This window comes from Mus caroli, chromosome 12, assembly GCF_900094665.2.
Source record: "Mus caroli chromosome 12, CAROLI_EIJ_v1.1, whole genome shotgun sequence".
Lineage (NCBI taxonomy): Eukaryota > Metazoa > Chordata > Mammalia > Rodentia > Muridae > Mus > Mus caroli.
The window spans coordinates 70,199,855-70,209,032 of NC_034581.1; the positions used below are offsets into that span (position 1 = coordinate 70,199,855).

General features: G+C 46.5%; 1 protein-coding gene across 1 annotated transcript in view; it reads right to left on the reverse strand.

Annotated features, from left to right (window-relative positions):
- Wdr89 (WD repeat domain 89) overlaps positions 1-4,945 on the reverse strand; it is a 38,099-nt gene extending 33,154 nt beyond the window's left edge. Inside the window, exon 1 of the mRNA XM_021179645.2 lies at positions 4,893-4,945. The gene's annotated coding sequence lies outside the window, so the exon portion shown is untranslated. The remainder of the gene's footprint in view (positions 1-4,892) is intronic.
- Between the last annotated feature and the right edge of the window lie 4,233 nt (positions 4,946-9,178).

The following is a 9,178-nucleotide window of genomic DNA, read 5'->3' on the forward strand; positions in this document are numbered from 1 at the left end:
AGGGACAAATGGCTAACTGTGGTGCCTATTAACATACCAAAGAGCATGCTAGCCTCTAGGTTCCCTCAACAAGGCTGGCTCACAATGCTGCCGGTTCTACAGGGATTAAACGTAAAAGACTGTGCCAGGCACAAAGGAGATTTTAGAGGATTAGGAAACTAAGGACTCTCTGAGTTATAAATAGCTGGCTAGAAGGGGCTAGTCACACCAGCACAACAGATCAATAGCTAACAACCTGCTTAGTTATCCGAGCTATACCACAGACTTCTAGCTAATAGAATGTGAAAGAAAATAATCTAGGCCAATTCCAGGCCTGACCTCAGAAACTTCTCTCACACGTCTGTCTCCCGGTCCTTTCCCCCTCCTAATCAAACCAAACAAACACGAATCTTTATGAAGCTTTTATATGATGATTGCCTTACTGGAGCTGGGGTTTCATACACTTCCTCCAATGTATCTATGCTAGTACTTAGCAAACCAACACACCTGTCACCCCAAAACTATGAGTTTGAGCAAGAGAATGTCTGTGGGCTGCAGAGATGGCTTGGCAGTTAAGAGCACTGGCTGCTCTTTTCCAGTAGGTCCTGAGTTCAGTTCCCAGCAACCACATGGTGGCTCACAACCATCTGTAATGGGATCTGATGTCTTCTTCTGGTGTTTCTGAAGACAGCAACAGTGTGCTCATATACATAATAAATTAATAACATAAAGGTAATGCTTTTGAGTGAGGATAGGGGAAACTCTGAGGTCATTAGAGCTGCTGGGTTTTGCACAGAACAGGAAAGGAACCCAGTTCTCCATAAAGCCTACCATATATCTCAGAAGCAACAGGACTCCGAGATTTGAAGGGGTTGGGTTTTGTTATTGTTGTCTTGACACTGGGTCTCATGTAGCTCAGGCTGCCCTCAAACTCACCATGTAGCTAAGGCTAGACTTTGGATTCTGTCTACAACTTCAAGTTTCCCTCCTACCCTCAAACTTGGCCTTCTCCATGCAATACACTGTTGCTGCCAAGTGATTTGGCTGTCTGAAAGACTGGTTTCCTTATCATAAATTCCCATCACCTATCATCATGCATGGAAAGTGAGGGATATGTACAAAGCTATGACTACAGTAAACTGGGAAAGAAGCCTCAGAATAGCAAACTCTCTCAAGAACACTAGTGTTATGATCTCATAAATAATTCAAAATGGCATCCATCAAAACCATCATGAACTGCCAGTCACATGAATTCTTATGATGACACCTTTCTGAGTGATTAATACTAATTTTACAGCAAAGGATTATTCAGTTACCTCTGATGTTTGAGAGATGTTCAGGTCTTTCACAGAAGTTTGAAGGTCTACCTTACCAGTTACCTAACGTAAGCTTTTTCCTCTTAAAGTCCACACTACAGATTCCGCTATACCACAGGGTATTTTACCCTTCAGAGTCTTTGCAGAGGGCTGAGTAATGGTTCCCAAAGACACATAAGTCCTACCTAATCCCTAGAACACATCAGGACTCATTCTGACAAAAAAAGGCTTCACATTTCTAACTAAGCATAATGGAAAAAAAATAAATAAAATGGACTATCTTGGAAGGCTCTACATATCACAAGTTTCCTCAGAGGGGAGGGAGGCAGGGAGTGGAGACCTGGCTGGAGGAGGAGGAGGCAGATGGTGGTGGAAGCAGCCATTACTGACTGCTGCAAGAGGAAGGTGCTACAAGCAGGGTTCATCTGTAATCCCAGCACCTGGAAACTTAATACAGAAAGGTTACCGTGCATTCAAGGCCAGCAGGGGCTAGAGCAGGAAACCATCTCTAAGAGGTAAAAAGAGCCACGCCTAACCAATAGAGAAGCTCAAAAAGGCTAGAAAACACAGCTTCCCCAAGACTACCAAGAAGTTCAGGAGGCCTTTGATACCTTGACATTAGCCCAGTATCAAATTTTAGTTGAAAGATGATACATTCGTGTTGCTTATTTACCTATGTGCGCATGTCTGCGAGTGAACTGTGTGCTGGTGCCTGCAGAGGCCAGAAGTAGCTCCAGCTCCTCTGGAGCTGAAATGAATGAGCCTTGTGAGTTGCTCACTGTGGATGCTGGAGACGGAACCTGGGTCCTCTGCAAGAGCAGGAAGCTTTTACAGGTCGGGAGACAGCCCGGGGTCTCTCTCTGTAGCCCTGGCTGTTCCAGAACTCACTAGGTAGAACTTACTGGCCTTGAACTCAAGAGATCTGCCAGCACTCCTGTTGCTTCTGAGATATATGGTAGGTTTTATGGAGAACTGGGTTCCTTTCCTGTTTAATCCAGCATGCTGGGATTAAAGGCATAGACCACCATACCCTGTACAGAAACCATTCCTAGTCCCTGAGCCATCTCTTCAGCGCCACATGCATTCAGTCGTAAGTCACTACATCTGTAGTAATTTGTTATAGCAGCCATCTGAATCTGAAACTAATAAACCCTTTCAAAAGTTTAGGAATATTCAGCTATGGTGGCTTATGTGAAGCTGAGGCACTGGATTTGAGGCCAACCTAAGGTAAATGGTGAATTCAGGACAGCCTGGGGTATTGTGCAAGAGCCTGTTTCAAAAACAACAGGGCCAGTGGGAGTACTCATCTGATGACCTAAAGTTGATTCCCTGGACCTACAAGGGTGAAGTAGAGAGCAAATTCCCAAGTTGTCCTCTGACCTCCACAGCTGCAGTGCCATGTCTGTCTGTCTGTCTGTCTCTCTCTCTCTCTCACACACACACAATGTAATAAAATATTTAAAGACAGAAAGCTTAGCAGTGATCTGTATATATTCCAACTATACATTTGAGCTCGAGTCCAGACTAAAGTACAATGAGACTGTGAGGTTTTTTTTTCCCCTCCATTTGATTGTCTTTTGTTTTAGAGAGACCACTGAAAATGTAGAAATGTAGGGTTTCTGTTTTGTTTGTTCTTTTAGCATAAGAGTGGGAAAGAAAAAAAAAAAAACCATAACAACAACAAAAAGCTAATTCCAGCACTCGGGAGGCAGAGGCAGGTGGATTTCTGAGTTCGAGGCCAGCCTGGTCTACAGAGTTCCTGGACAGCCAGGGCTATACAGAGATACCCTGTCTCAAAAAAAAAAAAAAAAAAAAAAAAAAAAAAAAAAAAAAAAAACAACAACAACAAAAAGCAATGTCTTAAGCTGGATGTGGGACACTGGCCTTTAACCCCAACATGCAGGAGGCAGAGGCAGGTGGATCTGTGAGTTCAAAGCTAGCCTAGTCAACAAAGTTCTAGGTCAGCCAAAGCTATATAGGTTGAAGCCCTGCCTCAAAAACAAGAAAGATACACACATACACACACAATGTTTTCAGTTCTATTTATAATAAATAGAAGGTGCAGTTCGGTTGATGTGAAAGCCAGCACTTGAGAAAACACCAAGCACTTGAGAAAACACCAAGTTCTCTAAGTTTAGGGCTAGCCTAGTTTACAAAGTGAGTTCCAGGACCACCAGAACTACACAGAAACCCTGACTCCAAAACTCCAAACCAACCAACCAACCAACCCAACCAAATCTGAAAGTTGCAGAAAACAGTCAAGATGTTAAACAAAGGTGGACATGAGAGAAACCTCAACAGTCCCAGGGGCTGATGGTAAAAAGACGGGGCCAAGCACTTCTCACTTCTGCTCTCTAAATAATACTGTCCTGACCCCAAGATAGGCGGCTAAGTAGTCAACACAGAGCTTTCTCACTCACACTTACATTGTTAACTAGGCTGCATGAGTTTGCGGTCCTTAAACAAGAAGCAGAAACAGATATGGTTGATACCAATAACAGGGACTACAAGTCCACATCTTCACTGAATTATCACAACACTGAGAAGCAATTTGGCACTGACCATGCACTTTTTAACAACCTGATGATTGCAAAGTTAGGGACTAGACCTTTAGACTGATGCCTTCGTACTAGTTCATCTTACTTGGATAATAACCAATTAACTGGTTTCCTGGTATACTGTTTAGGATTTTAAAATAATTTCTTTTTTTTTTTTTCGAGACAGGGTTTCTCTGTATATCCCTGGCTGTCTTGGAACTCACTCTGTAGACTAGGCTGGCCTCGAACTCAGAAATCCACCTGCCTCTGCCTCCCAAGTGCTGGTATCGAAGGCATGCGCCACCACGCCCGGATTTAAAACAATTTCAAGTTAGGAAAGAAAACAGGAGCGTTTTACTAGTTGTGCTATCTTTAATTTTACATTTGTAGGAGCTGAATTCCCTCAATTTAAGTTGTCAGAGTTAGCCTAGATGAGACATTTCACAAAAATAAGATGCTGCCAGCACTGCCTCTTGGGTGGTTTTCGTTGTGAATTAGGGTTTGTGTGTGTGTGTGCGTGACAAAGTTTTCCTAAGAAGCACTGGTTAGCTGGAAACTCAAGAGAGCCTCGTGCCTCTACCTCCCTCCCAGTCAGTACTGGGATCCCCGGTGTGTATCACCACACCCGACCAGCACCTAGCTCTGTGGACAGCTGTGTGGCCTAGAGGACACGACACACGTAAGGCACTTAGCATAGTAGCCTGCATCACAGCACATACGACTTGGCTCCGCGTACCAAATTGAAAAAAAAAAAAAAAATCTGCTTTTTGATATGGAAAAAGGCCGGAGCCAGGAGGTGGGTGTGGGATGAGTGAGAGGAAGGGCAGGCAAGAGCGAGCAGGGACCTACCCACCCTTCCTCGAAACTGAAGCAGAGACCTTCGGGTGGCATGGACCCCACATCCTGACATCCAGGAGACCCACGCGGTCCCTGCGCATGCACGTGCTCCCTCTCACACCACCCGCTCCCCTTCTGCGCTCCCCGCCCAGGGCTCTCCACGCGCGTGCCACCCAGTGGCCGCCGGTCGAGAGAGCTGCCCGCCCTGCCCAGCAGAAAGTACCTCAGCAGCAAACCCCACACTGGAGCTGGAGAAAACACACGCTCTACCCTCGACCGGCTGGAACTCCGCCCTCCGGCTCTGATTGGGTAAAAATATAGAGGAAGCTGAAGCGGATTGGTCCATAGCACAGAGGCCGGACCATAACCAGCGGGCTCTACTGAAGCGGGAGCCGCGCGCCTTTGCTTGCTACCTTCCGATTGGACGAGGGCAGAAGGTCTGCGCATGCGTAACTCGGTCTACGGACCACGCCATACAACACCGCCCTCTAGGTCAGGTTAACGGAAGTCCCTGGGACCCAGCTTCCTGGTCGTGTGGCCAATAAAAGGCACGATCGTCACCGATTCCGCCTTTTCATGCGGATGTGGCTTTGCAGCTTCTTCCAGCACTTCTTCCGCTTCCTCGGACTCGGCTGGAAAGTTGTTTCGCGGACTAGAGGAGTGGGGGTGAGGCAGGATTTCGTGAATCTGAAATAACCACACGTGATCACAAAGCCTAGCGATACAGGCAGGTTTGAACGAGCAGTATCTGGCCTTCACTCCAGCATGGCTATGACTCAAGGTTGACAGGAGCGCTATTACAAAATCTGGAGGTAGTTTTGCCTCGGCCCCAGGTAACTCTGGGATTTGTAGTCCATAATGGTCAGGTCCCGTCTCATCTGACCTGTTTTGATGTTGCTTTTAAACTTCATTTTGATACAGGGCTAATGTTCCAACTGTAGTGGAGACATGACATCTGGCCGTATCAATAGGGGAATGAGCTCTGTCCTTGAACACCAGGAAGCCCAGAATCTAGTTTAGGTGGACTCTACCCGCTTTTCATTATAGATGAATACCTGTGGTATAACAACCATGAGACCGCAGAAAAATGCGTTCTCCAGTGTAAACAATTCAGAAAATACGTACTTGGTTAAGCGATAGGGCGAACAAGCCAGATTGTCCCTGGAAATACATTCGGCTGGGATTCGTGGAATTAACGTACTGTGTATACCCACGGGAATCTGAATAAGGGGAACTAGGGGATTCTTGGTGCTGTTAAAAGGTATCCTTCCCCTGGAAATCCCCCAGGGTGAGTTTAGGTTGGTCCCATTTACAGCTAGTAGAGTTGGAGGTAGAGATTATCGTTTGATTAGTTGCAATTCCTAAGTAATATGGGGCTTGGTGTCATGGCATAGCCAGGAGTCCTGACCTACAGTGGGTTAAGAATGGTTAAGGAACTGACATACTCATCTCATATCCTGAACACTGAGATGCTGGCTTCCACTGCCTTCTGGACCTTTATCTTTGAAATTGGAGTTGGGAGCTTGCCATCCGAGGGGACTTGTAACCTAACTCCCCGGGTTTTATGGGTTTTCCAATAATGGTCTTTGCCATGCCCTGATCTTTATATCACAGGTAGTGATGGTTCTTATTTTAGGACTATGAAGGGATCCGTGTAACCCCGAGAGGACTCAGTTTTGCTATCCAACCAAGAACAATGGCTTGCGGGGAAGGGGCATCAACTGCAGCCATAGTGCTGGATCGATTAGAGCCTCTTCTTTTTACTAGTGGACCCATAGCCCCAGGGATGCGCTTCTCCCCAGGAGCAAGTGAGCCACGCCCCAGTAGCCTCTGGTTGTAACACTACAGAAATCTACCTGGAAGGTAGTTTGGGTTTCAGTGGGTAGATTGGTTAAGAGCCCCCTGGTTCTGATCTTTTACATTTTTATACCCAGTCCCTGATGTATGAGGACTTGGGAGCCTTTCCAAAAGGAGAGAAAAAGACAAAATAGGACAACCATGATTCTGGGGCCCTTGTCAGTCTTTAGGGGTTTGGAGGACCTAGTGACAACTCATTTGTCATTATTTTCTGTAGCCTCCTTCAGCTGGATATGGTGCATTCATGGGGTGACCTTCATTGCTGTTCCAGTTCAGATCCTCTTTACCCATATGAGGTCACCAGGCTGGAACTTGCAGGCAGGCTCAGACAGGAGACAAAGATGCAGCCTCTCCAATGATCTGATGAGTCTTGCAGGGCCTGTAAGGACTTGAGAAGGCAATGTTTAGTAATTTCTGACTGGTGCATCTGGCCCTCAGGAGGGAAAAATGTAGAAAGCTGGCCCAATTTTTGCCATTAAAGCCATATTTTAGGAGTTTTGTTTTTATTCTTCTTATCCTGTCCAGAGCTTTGTCGCCTGTCTAATTAATGTGTAATGCTTTTCCCAGATTTGGGAATATTTTGGCTATGAAGGCCAGACCTTGTCAGATCCCAGAATATGGGCAATCCAAACCTAGAGACCAACTCCTGGAGAAGCTTGTGGTAATTGATGCAGCCTCTGTGCTGGTTGGGGTAGAACTCTCCTCACCCCAAGAAGCTAGGATGTTCTTGTATACCCAAAGGCAATAGATTTTATTTCTATTTTATTTCAGTAAAGTTCAGTTCCCAGTCCTCTCTGAGGGTGTTCCTGGGCCTGGACCCCAGCCAGGGCTTTTCTTCCTCCTTTGGGCTTTGCCTGTGCACAGATGACACACCTGGAAGTCTTTGACAAAACTCCAGGTGGCACATGTAGTATCCAGGCCCGAGGAGCTCAGCAGTTTTTATGACCCTAAGATTCATGGCTTGGTTGAGCTCCATTACCAGCTGTCTTCTAAGAGCTGTTGGAAGGACTGGCCTTCTGTCTGGCAGCATCCATCAAAGCTCATTAAGCTTATGATTTTGTTTGGCACTCTGTCAGTTGGCCCAGACAATCTCCTCTGATGTCTAGTTGGAACATTGAAGCAGATTCAGTCAACATCACCAAAATCTGAAGACAAGTCTAGGCCTGCCTCCGGGGTGGCGACCAAGTCTACCACCCTGTTACCCTATGTTTTGGGAGGAACTTCCCCTTTGCTGACCATTGGCTATTGTCTTGGGTAGCCTGAGGACTTCCAACAATGTCAGAATCTCCCTTGTATTTGATTCCCTTGTTGGAGGTGAGGAGCCCTCTTTCTCAGTACAAGGCCCTATGTATGTGGGCTATGGAAAAGCCTTACCAGATAGCTCAGTATATATAGTGGTGACCTTGTTTTTTTCCCCCAATGGAGCACCTGAGTTAGTGCTAGGAGCTTGGTTTGTTGAGCTGGGGTCCCCTGGTTAAGAGATAACACCAGATAGTCTTATCCTGGGTTACCACTGCAGCCCCAGTATACCTAATTTCATTCTGGATAAATCTGCTCCCATCAAGCTGGGTGGCAGTGGCACATGTAATCCCAGCACTTAGGAAGCAGAGGCAAAAGGATGTCTGAGTTTGAGGCCAGCATGGTCTACAGAGTGAGTTCCAGGACAGCCAGGGCTACACAGAGAAACCCTGTCTCAAAACAAAACTGTTCCCATGAGTATACATTATCTCGTCTGCCTCCTGCAATGGAGCATTGGTCAGGTCAGGCCCAACGGATTGAATCAGGTCCATTCTACAGACTCATCATCTGGTAACAGGCTAGCAGGGTTGAGGACTAATGTTATACAGAACCAGATGTTTGGACTGGTCCTGTAGCAGTGTTGGGTAATGGTTACTTGGGTGACATTCATCTTTCTGGAGTGCCTCATAGGAGGACCTCAAACAAATGTGGGACAGTCAGGAACAGTTCCTTCCCCAGAGTCAACTTGTCAGCCTCCTTCACTAGAAGAGCAGTGTCAGCAGTGACTACTTGTATACAAGTGGCCAGCAGCAGCTTCCAAGGCCCAGGGATTGAATGAGGACTCCCTTTGCAATTCCCTGGGCCCATCCACATATAGGCCATTGATCAAAGGGGGTCGCCGGGCCCTAAAACATCTCAGGTTGAGCCCCCTGAGGAGCTGCTTGAAGATTGCCTTCTTCCCTCCACCAAAGGACTCTGAGACCCACACCCACATTGTCTTGAGGTCTGGTCTTTGAGGATCTTGGTAGAACCTCCAAAAATGGGGAGGGGTATCCATTTTAGACTACTCGGACATGGGCTTAAGCCAGTAGAAAGTCTTTCTTAGCTGGCTGTGACCACATTGGGTGTTCTGGATCCTGAGCCCTTTCGGGGTGAGCTTTTAAGCACAAAACTAGAGCCTAGATTGTCATACCTCAGTAAGAACAGCCAGAAGCCTAGCTCCACAAGCCAAAAAGCAAGGTTAGTACGTTTAAAGACTTTCCCAGAACAATGGGTGTTGATGGATTAGGTCTGTGTTTTCCTTTTGACAGGTGGAGCTGCCTACACATTGAGTTTTATGGTCTGAATGGTTTTCCCATCCTGGTGTCAGTTGTGCTAAGGTCCGGGGGCCTGTTACATAGCAATCTGCCTGGA